This window comes from Bos grunniens, chromosome 21 (genome assembly GCF_055505025.1).
Source record: "Bos grunniens cultivar Pamir isolate PY7600 chromosome 21, Bosgru_T2T1.0, whole genome shotgun sequence".
Classification (NCBI taxonomy): Eukaryota; Metazoa; Chordata; class Mammalia; order Artiodactyla; family Bovidae; genus Bos; species Bos grunniens.
This window is the reverse complement of record NC_141185.1, coordinates 32,352,717-32,360,431: the sequence shown is the minus strand read 5'-3', so window position 1 is coordinate 32,360,431 and position 7,715 is coordinate 32,352,717. Positions and strand designations below refer to the sequence as shown.

The 7,715-nt window shown below is 35.7% G+C and overlaps 1 long non-coding RNA gene across 2 annotated transcripts in view; it reads left to right on the top strand.

Annotated features, from left to right (window-relative positions):
- The first annotated feature begins 1,419 nt into the window (after positions 1-1,419).
- Positions 1,420-7,715, top strand: part of LOC147349338 (uncharacterized) — a 97,005-nt gene continuing 90,709 nt past the window's right edge. Inside the window, exon 1 of one of the 2 annotated variants that reach the window (XR_015150364.1) lies at positions 1,420-2,184. This is a non-coding gene — a long non-coding RNA (uncharacterized LOC147349338). The remainder of the gene's footprint in view (positions 2,185-7,715) is intronic. The other variant, XR_015150363.1, reaches the window with a different exon arrangement.

The window sequence follows — 7,715 nt, the reverse complement described above, 5'->3', positions numbered from 1 at the left end:
AATTCTTTTTCTTGTTATAGCCCACCACACCTTTGCTCTGTAGGAATGCAACTTTATCTAATGCTTTTGGAGGGTGGCTCCTGACTAATCACCTTTAGAGAAAAATAAGTTTTCTGAAGAAAAGGTCTTAAAATGTTAACAGGCCTCCGGGCCAGAAGATGATGCAAATCACCTAAGCTTTTGCATATAAGTTTGCAGGAAGAAAGCCTGGTTTGCTGCAAGACTCTACCCCTTCCCCCATTATCCTCTATGCATAACTTAAGGTATAAAAACTACTTTGGAAAATAAAGTGCGGGTCTTGTTCACTGAAACTTGGTCTCACCATGTCGTTCTTTCTCTTACCTTCTGGCTGAATTATTCAGCCTCTCTTCTCCACTGAATTTCTTCACTGAGCTATCCTTATTTCAGCCTCTTTTCTTCACTGAATTTTACTGAGCTATCGTCATTCTATTACTCTTTATATCCTTAATTAACATTTAATTAAGCAAGTGTTTCCTGATCTTCGCCTACGCCGTCTCTCCTTCGAATACCCTGGATCAGCCGGGGCTGGTCCCCGGCACTTATCCATTTTAACTGTTGAGATTTTTACCCAAGGACTTAATCCTCTACATTTTGACTAATGAAATAATCTCCCAGTTAGTGTTCCTATTTCTAAATTCTGCCTTCAAATTCATGTCTTATAAAACGGTTGATATTTCTGTCAATATTTTATTGCGTACAAAAATCTTTCTGACAAAAAGTTAAGATAATTATGTTAAGTAATAAAACATGGAATATTCTAGACTTTCTAAAGCTAGTGTATTAAATTTGGGCTCCTACAGTTCCATTGTGATGCTTTCTTCAACATGTACATTACTTCTTACCATTTGATTATAACTAAGCTTGCTAAATGAAGATTCACTCCATCTTCTTAAGTGAAGCTTCACTTTAAGGAAATCCTCCACTAGCACATAAATATGCACATAGAACCATCATTTTTTATAATTACAAAACACAAGAGATCTGTTCTGTCATTTTGGTTTCACTGTTACATGGCCCATACTTAGATCAGCAAAAACTAAGTCATAAGCAAGGTTTTTCTGTAGCAGTATGAAGGATAGAAAGCAAAAACTTTTGAATAAAAATAGATTGATCAATTTTGACAGAGGCTAGGTATGAAAAGTTGATGTGAAAACAAAAAAATATTTAACTGGATGTAGAAATCAAGTAGATATCGGTGTCCCTTAAGACAGCATGTCCAAACCTTTGTGGCCCCAGGGATCAGTTTCATGGAAGATTGTTTTTCCACAGACAAGTGGTTGAGGGGGGTAGTTTGGGGATGATTCAAACACATTACATTTATTGTGCACTTTATTTCTATTATTATTATATCAGCTCCACATAAGATCATTAGGCATTAGATCCTGGGGTTTGGGGACCCCTGCTATAAGAGAATAGTTTCAGGGGAAGTATAAAAGTAGAAATTAATTGGAGTAAATGAATGGGGAAGGAGCAGCTACTAGCAGTCTGAGTTATTAGAACATGTATGTGTGTGTGTGTGTGCGCGCGCTTAGTCATTCAGTCTTGTCTGATTCTTCGTGACCCCGTGGACTGTCACCCGCCAGGCTCCTCTGTTCACAGGATTCTCCAGGCAAGAATACTGGAGTGGGTTGCCATTCTTTTCTCTAGGGAATCTTCCCAACCCAAGGATCAAACCCAAGTCTCCTGCATTGCAGACAGATTCTTTACTATCTGAGCCAACAGGGAAGCCCGAGTTAGTAGAACAGTGGTTTTAAAAGCTGATCAGATATCAGAATCACATGGCGAGATTTTAAAACCCACCATACCTGTGCTCTATTCCAGAGCAATTGCATCAAAATTTCTGGGGAGGGGGATTGGTTGTCAAGAGCTACCAAAGTTTACCCAGGTGATTCTAATATTTAGTCAGTTTTGAAAACCAATGTGTGGGGTATTATTTTCAAGAACTTGGGTGCAAAGGAAAGGAGAGGAAACTGAGAGAGGAAAATAAGAGAGACTTGACAATAGGAATTATTTTCTGAACAGAAGTTGAAAATATTTGGGATTAGAATCCAGGTTATGGAAGAAATGGAAGTATAGAGATCAGAATCACTGGTTGGAAACTCATCCTTGAAAAGAAAAATGATGAACAGCTCATCTTCTGTGACTGGAGAAAGAGATGGGAAAGTGAGTACAATTACAGTTCTGTGGTTTTTCATTTTCACTTGTTTCATAAGGAGATTAGGACAGGAAGTTGGGGGAATTTGACTGATGGCCACATGTTTTGCTAAGATTATTTTCACCTTCTACAGTAGGAGTGGCAGTAATGTGAGGCATATGAAAACATTGGTAAAAAACTGAAATAACTCACATGGGGAAGGTAACTGTTCAAGGTAACTTTCAGGAAACTCATATTGATCAGGTGAGATTCAGAGCGCCATAATCTAGGTAAATGTGTAATTTTCTCCAATGGCATTTTAGTATTGAGATACAGGAGGAAAAGAATGTTGAGAGACATCCAATACTTGTTGTCAGGGAAAACACGACTTGAGAAAAAAAGACTTAAACGTTGAGGATACTGTCATAAATCTGCTTGACATAGACCATTATTTGAATAGATGGAAAGTTGATGTAATTTGAAATAGTTTGGAATGAAGTAATGTTCAAGAAGGTCATGGACACTGCAAACCAAGTAGTTCTATGATGTGAAGTGTGGGAGAAAATAAACTTAAGCCAAATAATTTGAAATTATATTATGTTTATCAAACTAGATATTATCCAAAGGAGTAGCAAATGCCAAATGAGAGAGAGTGGAGAGGCATGAATAGGGAGCAAGAGGGCCAGAGTGAGAGAAAGTGGGAGAAGGAGAGAGAGATGCGAGAATAGGAATAACCAGGGTTCATAATATCTCATTTCCTCAAATCCCTTTTCTTTGCTTTTCTCAGTTTTTAGTTCTGGTTCTTTTCCCTCTTCCTTCCTTTCAAAGTCCTGTGTTTCTCAAGTTTCTGCTCTTGGCCCTTTTTTTTTTCTTTTTTATAAGGGTATTATTGACGCCTTCACTGCTACAGTTTTCCATTATTATATTTGATCCCTGTGTTGGGAAGATCCCCTGGAGAAGAAAATGGCAACCCTCTCCAGTATTCTTGCCTGGAGCATTCTATGGACAGAGGAGCCTGGTGGGCTATCGTCCATGGGGTCGCAAAAGCGTTGACAGGACTTAGTGATTAAACAACAACAGCAATTTCTCCTGAGACTTTCTCTTTGATCCATGGGTTATTTAGAAATGTGTGGTTTAATTTGGGGGATTTGGAGATATTAAAAATATTTATTTATATTGCTGCAATGGATCTTAGTTGTGGCACATGGGATCATCAGTCTTCCTTGTGATATGCAGACTCTTTTAGTTACAGCATATGGGATTTAGTTCCCTGACCAGGAATGGAACATGGGCCCCCTGCATTGGGAGTATGGGGTCAGCCACTGGACCACCAGGGAAGTCCCTGGAGATTTTTGAAGTATCTTCTCTGTTACTGATTTTTAGTTGAATTCCATTTTGATCTGAGGTCCTACGTTGTAAAATTTCAACTTGTACTGATTTGTTAGTTCGTTTTATGATCCATAATATGCTATATCTTGGTGAAAGTGCCATGTGAACTTGAAAATAATGTGTTTCCATTGTTGTTGTGTGGAGTGGTCTATAAATGTCAATTAAGTTTAGTTTGTTGATGGCATTAAGTTCTTCTATATTTTTATGGCTACATGTTCAATCTATTACCCCAAAAGAGGGCTGACGTTTTCCACCATAATGATGGATTTGTCTCTTTCTCTTCTCATTTTCTTCAGTTTTTGCATTGTGTATTAATATTTTGAAATACTGCTGTTAATTGCATATACATTAAGATTGGCATGTATTATTGGTGAATTGACCCTTTTATCATGTAGTATTCATCTTTGTATTTATCAGGTAGTATTCAAATACAACATAGTAGTTGTATTTCCTATGAATTTTACTTTGGTGCTTATATAGCAGGCTTTGGTATTTTGAAAGGGTTTCCCAGGTGGCGCTAGTGGTAAAGAACCTGCCTGCCAATACAGGAGACAAAAGAGACAAGTTTTGATCCCTGAGTCAGGAAGATCCCCTGGAGGAGGACACGGCAACCCATTCCAGTATTCTTGTCTGGAGAATCCCATGGACAGAGGCGCCCTGGGAGCTACAGTCCATAGGGTCACACAGAGTCGGACATGACTAAAGCAACTTAGCATGGACATGCACGCATAGTATTTTGAAAAGCTTCCCAGGTGATGCTCCTGTGTAGTCAAGATTGAAAACCATTTCTCTTAACAGTTCCAATCTCAGTGAATAACTATAAAGTTAATACTTATCCAACCCTGGGAGTCATGATAAGCCCTGAGTTTATCTCCACCTTATTCTCATTCCACAATCAATGAAAAACAAAATACATTCTATCTTTGGAAAAGATCTCTTAACAATATCTCTTTTTAAATGTGTAATAACCATTTTAAGCTTAACATGTAAAAACAAATTTCTGACGTTGCCAATCAGAACTAGACTTGCAAAGTCTAGAATATCATTTTGACATTTCTCTTTCTAAAATGCTACTATAGGGGAAAAATTAATATTGTCAAATTGATTAAAGTCAATTTATTTGATATGGATTAAAAACATCTGGTGGGGTAAAATTTGGATTTTACATATCTTTTCCTTCCCCTCAGGTTAAATTATTAGATAATAATGTTTAAGATTCTAGTACTTTGAGTATACTTATATAAAATTACAGAACAAGCAATTTATAGAACTTGGGTTTAAAAGAAAAAGAGCTTATAAATCTGTTGCTTCATCTCTTTGTCATGAGTCAAAACCAGAAATTTTAAATGCCAACAGATTGCCTAGGGAAATCTGTCTCATAGTCAAAAGGAAGGAGTATTGCATTGTGAGTTGGTCTGAGCTTCCTTAAGCTTGACATGGTTTTCTTCCCGCTTGCTCTCTTAAAAAAATAAAAATTAAGTTTAGAGCAATATTCAAAGTTATACTGCCCTTTTTTGTTAATATTGACTCATAATTTCTGAGTATGTCACTGCTTTGTTCTTTCAAGAAAAACAAGAACTACCCCAATGTGGGTGTCTGACACAGGTTTTCAAACCTCTTATGGTCCTCAGTCAATGAATTCAATCTTCTCTAATAATATTGTAGCCATGACATCAGTCAGTAACTGCAAGGAAAAAAATGACTTGTTAGTAGAGAAATATGTGCATATTTGTGCAAATATCAGGATCTATCACATCCAGTGTTTGGTGATGCTAATATATAATACTCTGTTTGTTTACTCTTCTATTAATATGTAAATAGGCAAAAGGAAAGGAAAGAAAATATTCTTCCAGTCATACATGTGGCTGAAAAGGCCTAATCAATACTACATTTACAGTTTCCCTAGAACTCTACATGTTTAGCTTTTAGAAATCTGTCTTTTAAATATGCTATTTTTCTTAATTTGGAGTTAATCAGCTGAAATAGGTTCATCCCTTTCATTTCATCAGTATCACAAAGTGACTGTCTGGGAGCCTGAGTTCTAATGAGGCAGCATTCCAAACACGTACAGACAAAGCAGTGGTTTCCCTGGCAACGTGCACCATGAAAAAGCTCTTAGAATAGTTATTCCTACCCTTACACATGAGTCCTTTTCATTTCAGTAAAGCTTCCTGTCAGAATGCATTCATCAATGTAATTTACCAATGAAGTTTGAGAGATTAAATCCCTTTCTCCACAAAAATTAAAAAATAAAAACTGTAGCTAAAAATCAACAGCTAGGCTGAAATTATACCTGTGCTGTCAAAGGATGCTTCAAAGGAAGTAAAGGACATCGTAAGATTCCTGAATTCACTTTGAACCTGAAATTAATTTTCATTTGATTTAATCTGGGGACATAGAAATTAGATGCATTGGGAGGAGGGGCAGGTGTATTTAATCACTAGCTCTAAAATTATCCTTTGTGATCCAAAAATAATTTTTATTAAATAGTAGAATTTCACAAAACCTTAAGTTGCTATATGCATTAAATTAAGATTTATGATATCCTTTACTAACATTACACTTTGTTAGTGATGTTTACCAAGAAAAGCAAATTCTGAAAAGGTGATGTCTTTTCAACTGATGGAACTATGTAAAAGATTCTCGGATGAGATTCTTGAGCCCACTTTCCATCTAAGTATGCAGTATTAAAAGGCACAGAAACAGGCAACACCTTGTGTTATGTAGCATTTCAAACATGATGGAAAAAACCTGGAAATAAAAGGAGGCTGGTTGAAAGAATTGCCCATACATAAAATAATCGCAACACTTTATTTGGCTTTTTTTTTTTTTTTTTTACTAGAAATCAAATTCCTTGAGTTTAAAATATACCCACTATCTGTAATACAAAATGAGAATAACTCACTTCCAGCATTTCTCAAAATGTTAGCACCCAACAGGTACAGGGAGAGTTTATATGCTAGTGATTTACCCTGGTGGCTTCATCGAGCATCTACCTATGCTTGTTTTTAGCAAACATGCTTCAGCAAAGGAACATTTGTGTTGCCCAGTGCTTTTTTTTATTTTTAACACGGTATCAAAATTACTTTTATGTAGATTCAGTTGTATTTTATTGCTAAGAAAAGTCTATATTGCTTTCGCTTTTTTCCCATGACACGCTGAACCTTATAGTAACATTAAGTAAAAACTACCATTACAGAATAAAACACAGACACGTACAAACACATAATTTAAGAAAGAGGTAAGAAAATAATTTACATTGATAGAGCAGGGCATTCTCACTATTTTTTTCACCTGAAGATTGAAAAGGAAACTCATTTCAGCTTGTAACATTGCACGGACTGCTGCAGACACAAAATGAATCAAATCTCCTGTTGGATTAAATGGGTGGTATTTCTTCTCTTTCCTAGCAAGATAATTCCTTGCTTACTGCTATAGCATGCAAACGCAAATGTTGTCTTTTTCAGAATGTTTTTGAAAAGTGGGTCCCATTTTACTGTTGTTTGGGGATAATAAAATCACAAATTTCATTAAGCATCAAAAAGGATGTGGAATAAAATATAGTGGGAAAGAAGTAACAATTTAGGATACAACAGATGAGAATTTCATTACATGAATATTCATCAGTTTCTTAGAATTTGCATCTTATGTACAGGCTTCAGGGGGAAAAAAAAATGTGTGTTTTAAATCTCAGATTTTTTCTCTTCCTGCTGCTTTATCTTTTCAACATAGGAAGACATCCACGTGACAAAATGTAGAGAACATACTTTTAAATATTCAAATCTGTATACTAATCAGTCTCTTTCTTTATATTAGTTAGCAAACCTTTAAAGATAAGAAAATCAGAAAGATTTTTTTTTACTACATTTCTTTTTGTTTGTTTTTCAATGGACATTCACAGCTTTATGCTTATAAGACTGTATATATTTCAAGTACTTTCATGAAATAGAATATCATAATACACAGTTCTCTACAATTAAAGTTAGTGTGCAAAACCTCAGCTGAAAATTACTTATAAAACTTCCAATTACAGTTTACAAGTTTAGGTATTCTCTTCACAGTTGAAAAATATAATGCAGATAAAAGTTGAGTGTGCTTCTCTGCCTCCAACTACAACATAAAGTTGATCTTCCATAGCATGTTTCTTAAAAGCAACTCTGAAATAAGTTTC